The sequence below is a fragment of the Perognathus longimembris genome, chromosome 4, assembly GCF_023159225.1.
Source record: "Perognathus longimembris pacificus isolate PPM17 chromosome 4, ASM2315922v1, whole genome shotgun sequence".
NCBI lineage: Eukaryota > Metazoa > Chordata > Mammalia > Rodentia > Heteromyidae > Perognathus > Perognathus longimembris.
This window is the reverse complement of record NC_063164.1, coordinates 47,520,329-47,534,973: the sequence shown is the minus strand read 5'-3', so window position 1 is coordinate 47,534,973 and position 14,645 is coordinate 47,520,329. Positions and strand designations below refer to the sequence as shown.

At 38.3% G+C, this 14,645-nt stretch overlaps 1 pseudogene; it reads left to right on the top strand.

The window, feature by feature from the left end:
• The first annotated feature begins 11,052 nt into the window (after positions 1-11,052).
• Positions 11,053-14,204, top strand: LOC125350857 (annotated as a pseudogene).
• Positions 14,205-14,645: the final 441 nt, after the last annotated feature.

Genomic DNA, 14,645 nt, shown 5'->3' with positions numbered 1-14,645 from the left:
TCACTCCTTTAAAATGCATCTGCAAATATAGTTACTTAGCCATAATTTCACACACACACACACACACACACACACACACACACACACACACACACACACGGTCTGTTCCAAATGTCTTTGTCTTTTTTTTTTTCATTAAATTGCAAAAGGTTTCATACAGGTCAGCATAACTGGTATCTACTTACTTTCATTTCTGTAGCAATCTTCTTTATTATTAATAACAATGATGACAATAAAAATAGTAATAATGCCTGTATGCCTTCCCAAGAGTGCAAAGGTCTTAGCCCTGAGTACAGGCACATACTAAAATGTACAGCAGATGCTAGGTATTGTTTTCTTTAACTTCTTGAATCTTAGCCAACTTTTCTTAACTTATTATAAAAATTCTTAACAATTCTCAGGGTTTTTTAGTTCTCAGTTATTAGAGGCAAAAAGGGGTAAAAGTTGATTAAAAACTGTTTTCTCTTTTTATTCTTTTACTGAGCAGCCTTATATTTTCAATCTTTCAAGTCTCATATACACACCACAAATCTATTGACATTACATGGACATTAGACAAATTATTTAATTTTCTTCTCAAGGAAACTGAAGGCCAGAATTTATGAATAGGTTTTTCCTAATCATGGAGGTATCTATCTAGAAGTGAGCTGTCAGTGAGAAAAAAAAAAGGACTTCAGGTCCGTAATCTGGACTGCTATTTCTTACTCAGAGTAATTCACCCTTTTTCTTTTCTTATTAAATCAATCTTTTGGAAATGTGACCTCTCTTTGGCTAATCTGTCAATAAAATAGACTTCAATGTGTTGGTTATTCCTTTCTAGGTATCATATCTTTCATTACAGAGACAGACATAAAATGAATGGGTCAAGAGGTACAGGATTAAGTTCTTCTGAAATAGAGAAATATTTAAATGCTATTTTAAAGCTTCTATTTAATGTCTAGCTTATTTTTATTCATTCCAACTCACTAAACATTTATGGAACTCATTCCTAGATAAGTTCCCTTGAAAACTTAATCTGGGACAAGTCTTAAGCTCTAAGCTTTACAGGAAAGTGTGATCCCAGAGCAATATAAAGGAATGACAGAGATGAGAACTGAGAGAACTGAGACGAGAACTAGCAGGATATTGTACTACCAGTTCAGTCATATCACAGAAAAGGTTCATTGAAATAATCTGTGTACAAGAGTTTCTTATGAAAAAGTTCTTGAGTGTGTTTAAAAAGAAAAAAATTATCTACCAGATTCCTCCCATCTTCAATATTCTGGGGCCCTATGAAGTCCATTGTTATCTTAACATTTGGAATAAAAGAAGTCTAGAATTCTAGAGAGAGCAAATCTAAAGTGGCTGATATATGCAACAAACTGCCCTGTATACTATTTCCTACTCAAATAGGAGTAGGAAGATTAAATTTTACATATAAGTAAACATGCTATAGTATATTTTTAAATCATAACTGAGAGAAAATATTTTCTGGCTAGAAAACATCTTTTGGATTTTCTTTGAGGACATAAATAAGAGTATATAATTTTCTATAGGAACCATTTTCATCTATTATTTTCATTTACAAGTATTCAAAACAATATTTGTTAATCAAAAAAGTATTCAAAACAATATTTGTTAATCAAAAAATTGATTCCCTCTTGTAGAATTTTTTTTTTTGCTGACACCCTCTAGATTGACGTAAGTAGATGTATATTAAATAAGAAAACTCTGAAAGTCAAATGACATCTCATCATGGTCATTTGTTAGTACGGTAGTTAGGTTTAAATCTGCCTTACCGAGAAATTTTTAGTATCTAAATTTTTAGTATCTTTTTTTTTTTTTTTTTGCCAGTCCTGGGCCTTGGACTCAGGGCCTGAGCACTGTCCCTGGCTTCCTTTTGCTCAAGGATAGCACTCTGCCACTTGAGCCACAGCGCCACTTCTGGCCATTTTCTATATATGTGGTGCTGGGGAATTGAACCCAGGGCTCTATGTATACAAGGCAAGCACTCTTGCCACTAGGCCATATCCCCAGCAATTTTTAGTATCTTAAGAAAGCTTTTTTAAAGTGGGCTCAAAAATTACAGGCTTATGACTGTAATATTAGCTATTCAGGAGGCTGATATCTATCTGAGGATCACAGTGCAAAGCCAGGCCAGGCAGGAAAACCTGCGAGACTCTTTATCTCCAACAATCAGAATGAAGCTATGGCTAGAGCACTAGCCTTGAGCACAAAAAGGCTCAAACAGAACCCAAAGGAGCAAAAAAAAATTTTTTTAACAAAATTCTCCACTGAATGAAAAATAACTTCATCAGATTTTTTTTTTTTTTTTGGTTCTTTGAAACAAGGTCTCACTATAGTCTAGGGCAATCTGAAATTCACAATCCTTCTTCTCAGCCTCCCATGTGCTGGGATTAAAGGTGTGTACTACCAAACCTGGCTGAACATATTTTTTTACTGTAATTGAAACATGCTGCTGAGTCCCAAAGGTTTTCAAGACAGAAGATTCTACCATCACCACTGCTATCATGAAATATTTAGATGAAGATAGAAATTCATTTTGGCTAATAGGATATCAGAGATAGTAAAAAGTTATTTGAAAGTTAGGAAAGACAATTATACTATGTCCCAAGTGTTACTTGACAAGAGCTATTATTTCCAGGTGATCACACTGATAATCCCAAACCTTTAAATTACTTTTGTACACCTGCACATGTGACCTTTGTGAACCGAAATTTGCATGTATAATCTGTTTACTTGTAACTCTCTGGTTATATACTGCTTATATCTGTGGATTCAACTTACTGAAGTGAATACCAATAAAAAAAAAATCTAGGCTATGTTCGTTGGTTATACATGTTTGGAATGTTAACCAAAAAAAAAATTACTTTTGTACTCAATGTGTCTAAAAGACTTCAAATTCTCAAAATTCTTTAAATTCTATGTCCTCCTCATTCTCTACAATGGATAGAGAGTGTGTTTAGTTCCCCAGAATAGTGTTAAGGATCTCTATCTAGTCAAAGGACTGTAATAACCACACAAAGGTATTTTGGCTCCTATACTAACTTGAAAAGGCGGCCATAACAGATTGAGTGGCTTAAGCAATTCATTGTTTAAGGCCCCAAAACCTGAGTTCTCTGAAGGAAAGGTCTGTTCCAAGCCTCTATACTTGGTTTGAAGATGAGTATCTCCCTGTTCACATGGCCTTCTCCCTAGATGTATGCCCTGTGTCCAAACTTCTCCTTTTTATAACATCCGTTTTTATCATATCAGGTATATTCCATTTTTTTCTTGTCCTGGGGTTTGACCTCAATGTCTGGGTGCTGTTCCTGAGTCTCTTGTGCTCAAAGCTAGAGCTCTACCACGTGAGCCACAGTACCACTTCTGGCTTTTCCTGAGTAGTTTATTGGAGATAAGGATTTCATGGGCAGAGGGCTGGCTTCGAAACATGATCCTCAGATCTCAGCCTCCTGATTAACTAGGATTGCAGGCATTATAGTCCATCTTAATGATACTTTTAAACTCAGTTACCTTTGTTAAGATCACGGCTCCTAGTATTCATTTCGAGATGGTTAAGGTCAGAACTTTGAAGATACAAATGCGAATGAGGGATTCCATCTGTAATACTCCCATAATACGTGTGTGTGTGCACGCGCGCTCCAATACTGGGGCTTGAACCCAGAGCCTAGGTGCTGTCCCTTAGCTGTGCTGTCATTTAAGGATGGTGTTCTACCACTTGAGCTACAACTCCACATACAACTTTTTGGTGATTAATTGGAAATAAGAATCTCAAAGACTTTTCTGCCTAGGCAGATCTATGGTCAGATCTCAACCTCCTGAGTTTCTAGGATTACAGGAATGAGCCACCAGCATCCAGTGCTATTTACTAACACTCTAGCGTTTTACATATTTTTGTCATATGTGGCTCCTCTGGGGTAATGGGGTAATGGCAGAAATTAGAAATGCAGGCTTTAATGTTGCATTCCCTGGGTTCTAACTATATACCTGTCTCAGACTTACTATAAGATCTCAAATAAGTCATTCCACCTCCATAAATTCCAGTTCTTCATCTTTAAAGAGTAAGTCATAATGGTTCTAAAATCAGTCTATTTATTGACCATTCTACTTTCCACTGAGATCCGCAAAGTGTGAATTACACCATATAGTTCCCTTCTCGCAAGATCTGCCTTCCATATTTTAGAATGGCTGTTCCACTCTAAAATTTCTGTTTTTTAGAACTTTATATTTTCTCTTATTTAGCCAAAATTAGATTACCATTTTTTTTCTTTTTGGTTGAATTTTCCTCCAAAACTTCCTTCATAAATTTATTAACATTCATTAAGAACTTTGCATATTAAATGTATAAGTTTATGGAATAAGAAAGAACTCTTCGTGGGATGGGAATATGGCCTAGTGGTAAGGTGCTTGCCTCATATACATGAAGCCCTGGGTTCAATTCCTCAGCACCACATATATAGAAAAAGCCGGAAGTGGCAATGTGGTTCGAGTGATAGAGTGCTAGCCTTGAGCAAAAAGAAGCCAGGGACAGTGCTCAGAGCCTGAGTTCAAGCTCCAGGACTGGCAAAAAAAAAAATACAAAAAAGAACTCTTTGCTTCCAAGATGCAGTTCTTCCATAGAAGACACTGGGGGCCCACTATTAATATCTATTTTTATTGTTTGTTTTTATGTTTGTCTTTTCTCCTATCTTTTTAAGGGACCAGGAATAAAAATTAAAAGATGTATGCAGTAGGATGGGATTCTGACCTCACCACAGAACCTTGTTTCTGGACACAGAAGGGAGAAACTGGTTCACATGACCACTTCACAGCCTGACCTGTGCAAATGATGTTTCTTCTTCTCGTGAGGACATGGGTTTTAGTGATCAAGGCAGGCTTTGGGAAGTTATATAGAGAAATGGGACTTTGAGAAATGGTGACAAATTAACTAGAAAAGTAGAGTGTATGCATGCAATACGTTTAAATTTAAAAATAATTGGATATATCTGAAAAAAATCAAGCAATACAAACATATATAGAATAAAGTAAGAATTTCCCTCAATCCCCTATATGAATTGAATCACAGGGTCCTTTTTCCCAAAAGGAAATTTTCATATGTGCACTTAGGCCTTTTACAATGAGACAGAGAGAAACCAAGGGGTGGGGAGAATGACATCAATTGGAAAAAGAGAAGCTTTGAGAAATGAACTGAGCTGACTGGGGATGGGTTAAAAGATTTTATTTTCTGACAGACTGGAGCTGGAGTTGTATTTATTTTTTAGTTAGGAGAAGGTAGGATGGAGGGTTGAAAACAACAGATATTAAAAGCCCTTGAAGTGAATACCAGGAGACAGCAAGTCACTCAAGTACAATAGATTACAGACATTAGAGGTAAAAAGACTGTCAAAGACCTCAGTCTTCAGGCTAAAGAATTCCTAGGGTTTTTTTTTCCCCCATAGGAAATGAGATGCCATTGAGAACTATTGGATACAGGATGAAACCCCATAATTTGGAAGGTTTTCCTGGCAGCAATGGGCAAGAGATACATTCTTTAAGGATTAGAGGGTGATAAGGAGGCTATGGGTTCCTGAAAGTAAACATCCTCAAAGATATATATGATGAAAGATTTAGATACAACTATTTTCACCACACTGTTGTAAAAGCAAAAAAAAAAAAAAAAAAAAAAAAAAAAAGAAACATGGAAATGACCAAAATGTCCAAATGCAAAGATTAAAAATTAAATAAATGAGGGCTGGTGATATAGCCTAGTGGCAAGAGTACCTGCCTCGGATACACGAGGCCCTAGGTTCGATTCCCCAGCACCACATATACAGAAAACGGCCAGAAGCGGCGCTGTGGCTCAAGTGGCAGAGTGCTAGCCTTGAGCGGGAAGAAGCCAGGGACAGTGCTCAGGCCCTGAGTCCAAGGGACAGTGCTCAGGCCCTGAGTCCAAGGCCCAGGACTGGCCAAAAAAAAAAAAAATTTAAAATAAATGGGGCTGGGGATATGGCCTAGTGGCAAGAGTGCCTGCCTCATATACATGCAGCCCTGGGTTCGATTCCCCAGCACCACATATACAGAAAATGGCCAGAAGTGGCGCTGTGGCTCAAGTGGCAGAGTGCTAGCCTTCAGCAAAAAGAAGCCAGGGACAGTGCTCAGGCCCTGAGTCCAAGCCCCGGGACTGGCCAAAAATACATAAATAGATAGATAGATAGATAGATAGATAGATAGATAGATAGATAGATAGATAGATAGATAGATAAATGATGGTATGTTATATCATTAAAAAGGATACCTTTGAAAACTATTTAGTGGCTGGGAATGTGGCTTAGTGGTAGAGTGCTTGCCTACCATATAAGAACCCCTGGATTCAATTCCTCAGTTTCATATAAACATAAAAAACTGGAAGTGGTACTGTGGCTAAAGTGGTAGAGTGATAGCCTTGAGCAAAAGAAGCTTGGGGACAGTGCCCAGACCCTGAGTTCAAGCCCCAGGACTGGCAAAAAAAGAAAAAAGAAAAGAAAATGTTTAGCAGCATAGTAACTGCTGGTGATACAACTGTATTTGAGTCTGATCCTCTGTATGTATGGTGAAAAGATCTTGCCTTAAGAAAAAAATCACAATGAACATGTATTTAGTTTATAATGCTTTGACTGAAAATTTTCATGCATCAGCATCATTTGTGTAGAAGAATGTTCTGGCTCTTACGATTGGTTCAGGAACCACTAATTAGACTTTGCTCCTCTGGGAACAAACCAATGAAAAGAAAGACTCTTACTTCAAGTTAATTATCATTGAATCACTGGGCAGCAAAAGTCCTATCATGGACCATCTGTAATGCCAAAGACTCAAAACAGAACCCAAATTATACATCCACACCCATTTTAAAAGAAAGAAATCAATATAGTACAGTCATGAAAAGAAAAGTGAAACACTCTCATCTGAGAAACATCGATGGAATTTTATTATGTTAAGTTAGCTAGGCACAGACAGGCAAATATTTCATTCTTATGTGGAAAACCATTGATGCTACAAAAGCTGAGAGGAAGGTAGTGATTACCAGATGCTAGGGAGAGTTGTGGGAAGCATGGGAAAGACTGATCAGTGAGTAAGCAGTTATAGATAGGATGAGTAAGTTCTGACAGTAGGGTGACTAAAGACAAAGTAATATATTGCATATTTCAAAAAGATATATATTTGAAAAAGCTATACATTGAATATTGTATATATCAAATAATTGAACATGTTCACCACAAATATCTGGTAAATGAGCCAGAGGCCAGTGGCTCATGACTGTAATCCTAGCTACTCCAGGAGCCTGGGATCTGAGGATAACGGTTCGAAGACAGCTAGGATAGGAAAGTCTGTGAGACTCTTACCTCCAATAAACTATACACTCAAAAAAACACCGGAAGGGGCTGGAAATGTGGCTTAGTGGTAGAGTGCTTGCCTAACATGCACGAGGCCCTTGGTTCGATTCCTCAGCACCACATAAAACAGAAAAAGCCGGAAGTGGCTCTGTGGCTCAAGTGGTAGATTGCTAGCCTTGAGCAAAAGGAAGCCAGGGACAGTGCTCAGGCCCTGAGTCCAAGCTCCAGGATTGGTAAACAAAACAAAACAAAAACACCAGAAGTGGAGCTGTGGCTCAAGTGGTTGAGTGCTAGCCTTGAGCCCAAAGAGGCTCAGGGACAATGCCCAGGCCCTGAGTTCAAGCCCCAGGACCAGCAAAAAGAAAAAAAGATCTGATAGATGTTTGAGGAGGCATTTATAGGAAAATTGTTACTGTTACATTAATAAGCTTGTGTCATTTGATAATTAGGAAATCATTTGTTTTATTGGGTTTGTTTAAATAAAGGAGTGAATAGTTAAGACTGTGAAGTATAGAAGCAAAGAAACTGGAAAGATCCAAAAGGGTCTTGTAATTCAAGTCATAAAATCTGATCAAATATTATGCACAATGTATATGATGTCATACGTGTATCTCATAGGCTTTCCAAGTAAAGAAGACTATACACATCTTAAACATTAAAGAAACCAAAACAAGTAGCTTTCTTGGACTTTTCTCTAAGGATCCATAAAAGATAAAGCAAAAAAGTAAAACAGAATATGTTTCCAAAACATCCCCAAAAATGTGTAAGGTGGTTCTCAACTAGCACGACTAGTAATGCAATACAGGAACATTTCAAATTTCCTATTACTAGTCTAAAGCAAGTAAACCATAAATTTAAAAAGGGAAATTATATAGTGCTACTGTGACATCTTTGAAGGACACTGAAGTCAGACCCATCCTTTTCTCACAAATTCTCAAATCATCATTCTTGGCGCTGAAGCTGCTTCATAATTGCTAACAAAAGTATAAAGTTATAATGATTTATAGTAAGATGAAATCTCCTAACTTACCAGTCTGTTCTTTACTTTCAGTCATAATATTCAACAGGTAAATTATATCTTACCATAAACATTCTATTTTTTTATTATTTTACTCATTAAATCAAGCAGTCATAAAATGATGATTTACAGTTCCTAATGTCACCAGGAATGATACAACCCTTGATATCCCCAGTCTTCATGCAGAAATGACAGCCGTCTTCTTTCTCACACACAGCTTTCAAGAGAATTAGACACCTCGAGACAATCAAGCTTCCTATCAACTCTAACAAGAATTTTCCTAGATGATTATGAAAAGTCTCATCGATACAGTATCAAATACTATTAAATGTAAAGCAGACATATCCAACTTCCACTAATAAAAATCAACAACAAAGAAAACTTTGTGTACAATCTATGGGGCATTGGCTTCTGTGTTATTAAAGAATGACAATACAAACACAGAAAGAGATTAACAAATTTCACATGGTGGATATTTGAAGTTTTTTGGGGTACTTATGTCTGATTTTTGTCTTTTTGTAATCTCATACTAGAAAATATATTTCTCCTAATTAAGTTTTAAACCTCTGCATTGATAAGTATGTAAAACTGATCATTAAACTCCCGGTGACTCATTGGCCTTGTCAGAAAAAAATTATTTAGCAAGTACTTGTGAACAAATTTTCATATATATATATTAGATATTACATGTGTGAAAATTGAATCATGCAGCTTGTTATGATTAATAAAAGTAAGTAGGTAAGAGGAGGAATAATGGAAGAGGTGAATCTGGTCAAGGTACATTGTATGGAAATACTGACATGTCAAAATGAAACCCCCTTGTACTAACTGGTGCTAAAATATGGGGGGTGGGAAATAAAACCTGTATGTTCTTTCTACAGCTAAATGGATAATGTAAGAAATAAATATCATTTCACCAATAATTTCAAGACCATTATTTAGTTTTCTGACTCTACTAATAGACATTCTTTCTTCTTCATTCAGTGTGAGGTTGGAATCCAAAGTGTTTTCTGAAATCAAGTGTCTCTGGAATTCAGACTGCTCATGAATCCTCCTGGCTTGTCAGGCACTCATTACCTACAGAGGGATGAGGATATCACCTGACATCTGCCTAGTATTGATGTTAATTTTAATATTACAATCCATCAAAAAGCCACTGGTGGTTCATGCCTATAGTCCTAGCTACTCATGGAGCTAAGATTTGAGGACTACAGTTCAAAGCCAGAGTGAGGAAGAAAGTCAGTGAGATTCTTATCTCCAATTAACCACCAAAAGAAGTAGAGTTGTGGCTCAAAGTAGCAGAATGTTAGCCTTGAGCAAAAAAGGTTATAGACACTGGGTAGGCCCTGAGTTCAAAGCCCCATGACAAAAAAAAAATACAGCCTATTCAAAGGCTCACCTAAACACATCCAAAAAGAGTGATATTTGTATTACTGTATCCTGCCAAATTCTAGGATTTGTATAGGCATTTCTTTTTTGATTATTATTTTTGTCAGTATATACTTATTGTACAAAATTATACCAGTTCTTCCTTTACCCCACTCCCTGATTCTAGGGCATATCTGAGCTACTTCTTAGGTAGAAGGCCCAATACCATTACAGAGTGACAACTCCTCTCTTCCCATCCTCAGATTCTTGCCTCAGCTTTTCCAAAACAGTGCAAAAGGAGAAAACAAAACTATGAAACTAATCACCCAGCTACACTCTCAGCTTCCTTACTTATGACAAGTAAGTTACTTAAACTTTCCTTTGCTTTCCTTTCTTATTTTCTCTTTCCTTCCCTTCCTTTTTCGTTCCTTCTTTCCTTTTTTCTTTGCATTTCTTTTTGGTATTTTTTAAGATAAGGTCCTGTCATGTAGCCAAAAGCTGTCCTTGAACTTATGATTCTCCTGTCTCAGCCTCCCCAGTGCTAGTATTATACGTATGTAATCCCTGGGCAGACTCCCTTAGACTATTAAGTTTTCTCATTAATGTAGGTAGTTCTACCTACCTTACAGAGTTATTTTTGTTAAGATTAAATTGATAATACCTGTAAATGAGTTGGACATATCTTACTGAAGGTATAAAAAGACAAATAAGCATGATTTTAAACAGGGAACCAAATACATCTTACCTGATGTATAAAATCATTTTGGTATTGGTCATGAGCTACTGAGCAATAACTCTGCTTATCTATTCGGATGTAATTGAAAAAATACAGCTACACTCGTTAGCAATTACCTAACACTAATATAAACTGTTATATTATCTGTAAAACTAAATGTGAATGCTTCACAGAATTGTAATAAGGTAACATAAGTGATATACTAATATAATGATTTAATATTTACTAAAGGACTAATTAACGTTTTCTTTTGTACAAACTTTGTTTTATGGTCCATGAACTTACTTATCTTTTCCTGAATTGCTTTTGCCTTTCCTCCCTCACTAATTGTACTAGAAGTCCAAGAATGGAAAAGACACTGTTTTGTAAACAGTTAAGTTTGTGGCTACCTCCACAAACTTAATTGATAACTAAGTCTAAAGTGAAGATTTATCTAGATCAATCTAATTTAAAAAACAAAATAACTTTTCTTAAAAAGGTAGATGAGTTTCTGGCCACACAAAAGACAAGGTGTCAGGAGCAGCTCTCTCTGATAATGACTAAATTAAACTAATGATAGGGAAACCCCTCCACTGTTCCATATGAGAGCTGAAGAACAAGGAACACGTAGGAAGGCCGTTGTCATCTGTAGTCTCAGAACCCTTGCTGGGACCAACAAATCTGAGACAGATTTCTGTGTTCTGGAGTCCAAAAACAAAGCAGAAGGACAATTCAAGTTGGTGTGTCTTCTATTAAAACCTTTGTAAAGCTAAGGCTAGAAATCTCACATTCATTGATAGAAGGAACTAAAAATGAGGGAGGAGGTAACAAATTTGACAAGAAATGTACTCATTACTTTATGGTGTAACTGTAACCCCTCTGTACATCACCTTAATAGTAATTTTTTTTAATGTCCACTTCCACATATAATACCTCTTGCATGGAAAACTAACAGTCTCAAATTTGTCAGGGAATAGAGCACAGGTTTATTATATATTGAGGTTTTATTGCCACAGGTGGTCCTGACACCTCACCCAAGTTTGCACAAACTCACACTATAACAAAAATGTTTTCAATGCTAAAGACAATGCCATGTAAATTAGTACAGAACTGGTAATATCCCAGAGACCTAAGAGACACAAATGCAAATCTTCTGTAGAAGCTTCTTTGGCTCTAAAACATGAAGAATCTCTATGGCTAAGTTTCTGCAGAGAACTTAAACAATACAAGGGTCAAAATTAGTAGAGTTCATTTCACTTAACATCATCTTATGTGTTCATAAGGGCATAGCTATTGGGCTCTTGTGATCCTCTGCTGTGACTTGCCTAAACCTGTGCTAATTATTCCCTATGAGGGAAACCACAGAGTCCATGTTTCTTTGGGTCTGGCTCACTTGACTAAGTATAATTTTTTCCAAGTTCTTCCATTTCCTTACAAATGGGACAATGTCATTCTTTCTGATAGAGGCATAAAATTCCATTGTGTATATATACCACATTTTCCTGATCCATTCGTCTACTGAGGGGCATCTGGGTTGGTTCCATATTTTAGCTATGACAAATTGTGCTGCGATGAACATTGTTGTGCTGGTGGCTTTAGTGTGTTCTTGTTTGTGGTCTTTTGGGTAGATGCCCAAAAGTGGGGCTGCTGAGTCACAGGTGGGGCTCTATGTTTTAGCCTTCTGAGGAATCTCCACACCATTTTCCAGAGTGGCTGAACCAGTTTACGTTCCCACCAACAATGAAGTAGGGTTCCCTTTTGGCCACATCCCCTCCAACATTTGTTATTGTTATATCACTGTTGTAATTACTTTCAATATGCCTTGTAAAACCGTAACTTCTTTTGTTGATGATCCTCTTGTATCCTCTTCCTGTGGTTGTACCCGTGCTATCACTGTATCTCATCTGTGTACCCTGGATACTGTATATACTGGTATTAGAACTAGGGAAGTGAAAGGGAATACCAAAATCAAGGGACAATGGATAAAAAGACAAACAACTCCAAAAGCAATACTTGCAAAACCATTTGGTGTAAAGCAACTGAACAACTCATGGGGGAAGGGGGAAAGGGGGAAGGAGGAGGTAGGGAATGAGGGAGGAGGTAACAAACAGTACAAGAAAGGTACCCATGGCCTAACGTATATATCTGTAACCCCTCTGTACATCACTTTGACAATAAATAAGTAATTTTAAAAATTTGTAGAGACACAAAGAATCAAGATCATAAGTAAGTTTTTACAAGAGGAGAAACAAAAGAAATCATAGACCTCAGACTTCATCTATGTGAATGATCAGTTACAAAATACTAAATGGTATATTTAACATATCTAACATAGAAACAAAAGAAGTAAATGTTGAAATGGAATATCCAATTTGGCAGTCAGTACAACATAGAATAATAGAAGAATTAAAGTACTACAAAGTTAGCAAGCTGGCCATGGTGGTACAAGCTGATCTCGGTGACACACACTGGTAATCAACGAGGAAGATGAGGCAGAAGGATCACAAGTTTGAGACCAGCCTGGGCTACACCTTTAAAAAAAAAAAAAAAAAGAGTTAGCAAAAGAAATTATCAAGAATTATCAAGAAAAACGGGGGGACTTGGGGGACTCGGACACCCCTACCCACCCCCTCTGCCCACCCACCAAGGTGTTATGCAACCCCTGGGGGGGCAGGGGGATGGCAGGCCGATCTGCTCACCCACCGGGGCAGGCCAGTGTGGATAGCCCTTCATCTTGGCGAACACCAGATTCTGAGGAAGATGGACCTGCAAAGAAGAAAATGGTCCTCCAAGGATCCAGCTAGGGAACTGGTTTATCTGCCTTGCTTCCCCAACCTAAAAACCTGACTGTGAAAGAGACTAATAGGTTGCTCCAGGCCCATGCTTGCTCCCGGAAACCCTCGGATGGCTCCTCTGATACTAAGCCCTCCAGATTGGCTGCTAAGACCAAGCCCTCCTCTCTTGCTCCTGTTGTGGGCACCACAACCACCACTCCATCGCCCTCTGCCATCAAGGCTGGTGCCAAGAGTGCTGTCCTGCAGGTGAGGAGGCAGATCACGCAGGAGGAGGATGACAGTGATGAAGAAGTAGCTCCCGAGAACTTTTTCTCCCTCCCTGACAAGGCTGAGCCACTTGGAGTTGAGCCACACTCTTATCCTGTCCCCACTGTCCCTAAAGAGCTGCCTCCAGGCACAGAACCAGAGCCAACTTTCCAGGATCATGCAGCTAATGCCCGCCTTGAGATCAAGATGGCAGCTGGCTCAGGTGGGGCCCCTTGAATGCCTAAGCCTGGAATGGACTACAGCGACAATCAGTTTTCTGCACATGGCGATGCCAATGCTGCTGGTGCTTATTATCAGGATTATTACAGTGGTGGCTACTACCCTGCACAGGACTCAACTCTGGTCCCTTCCCCCCCACCAGGAAATTGCCCCAGATGCCTCCTTCATCGATGAAGAAGCATTTAAGAGGCTACAGGGCAAGAGGAATCAAGGAAGGGAGGAAATCAACTTTGTGGAGATCAAAGGTGACGACCAGCTCAGTGGGGCCCAGCAGTGGATGACCAAGTCATTGACAGAAGTGAAAACCATGAAGTCATTCAGCCAAAAGAAAAGTGAGCAGCCCACAGGTCAGCAGCGGTGGAAACACCAGATCACATACCTAAGGAACTAAGGAGCGGGAGCTGGAACTGAAGAATACCTGGTCAGAGAACAAGCTCAGCCACAGGCAGACCCAAGCCAAATATGGATTCTAGGGCTCTGGAACCCATCTTCCAGGATCTTCTGCCAGCCCAGTTGGCCTGGTCCCCAGATTTACCTCCGGGACCCCAGCTGCTCTCAGCCCAGGACCTCTTTCACCAAGGACCCAGACATTGCCTCTGCGAGAAAGAACCTATTTGATAGATTTTTCTTAACCAGTTAGAAATGCAACTCCTTTCTGTGCTGGACCTTGCAAAGACTTGAGTGATGCTTCTGAGGGGGCTCTTGAGTTCTTGGATGGGAGTTTTGCTCTCTGGTGGGTATGATAAAATGTTGAACTCTCCCCAACTTTTTTTTATCCAGGGATGTTTGTTGAAATAAAACATCAGTCTGAAAAAAAAAAAAGAATTATCAAGAAAAAAAACTGGACTTCATCAAAATTAAAAAAAAAAACTTGGTGTATCAAGGAATATTATCAAGAAAGGGGAAAACATCCA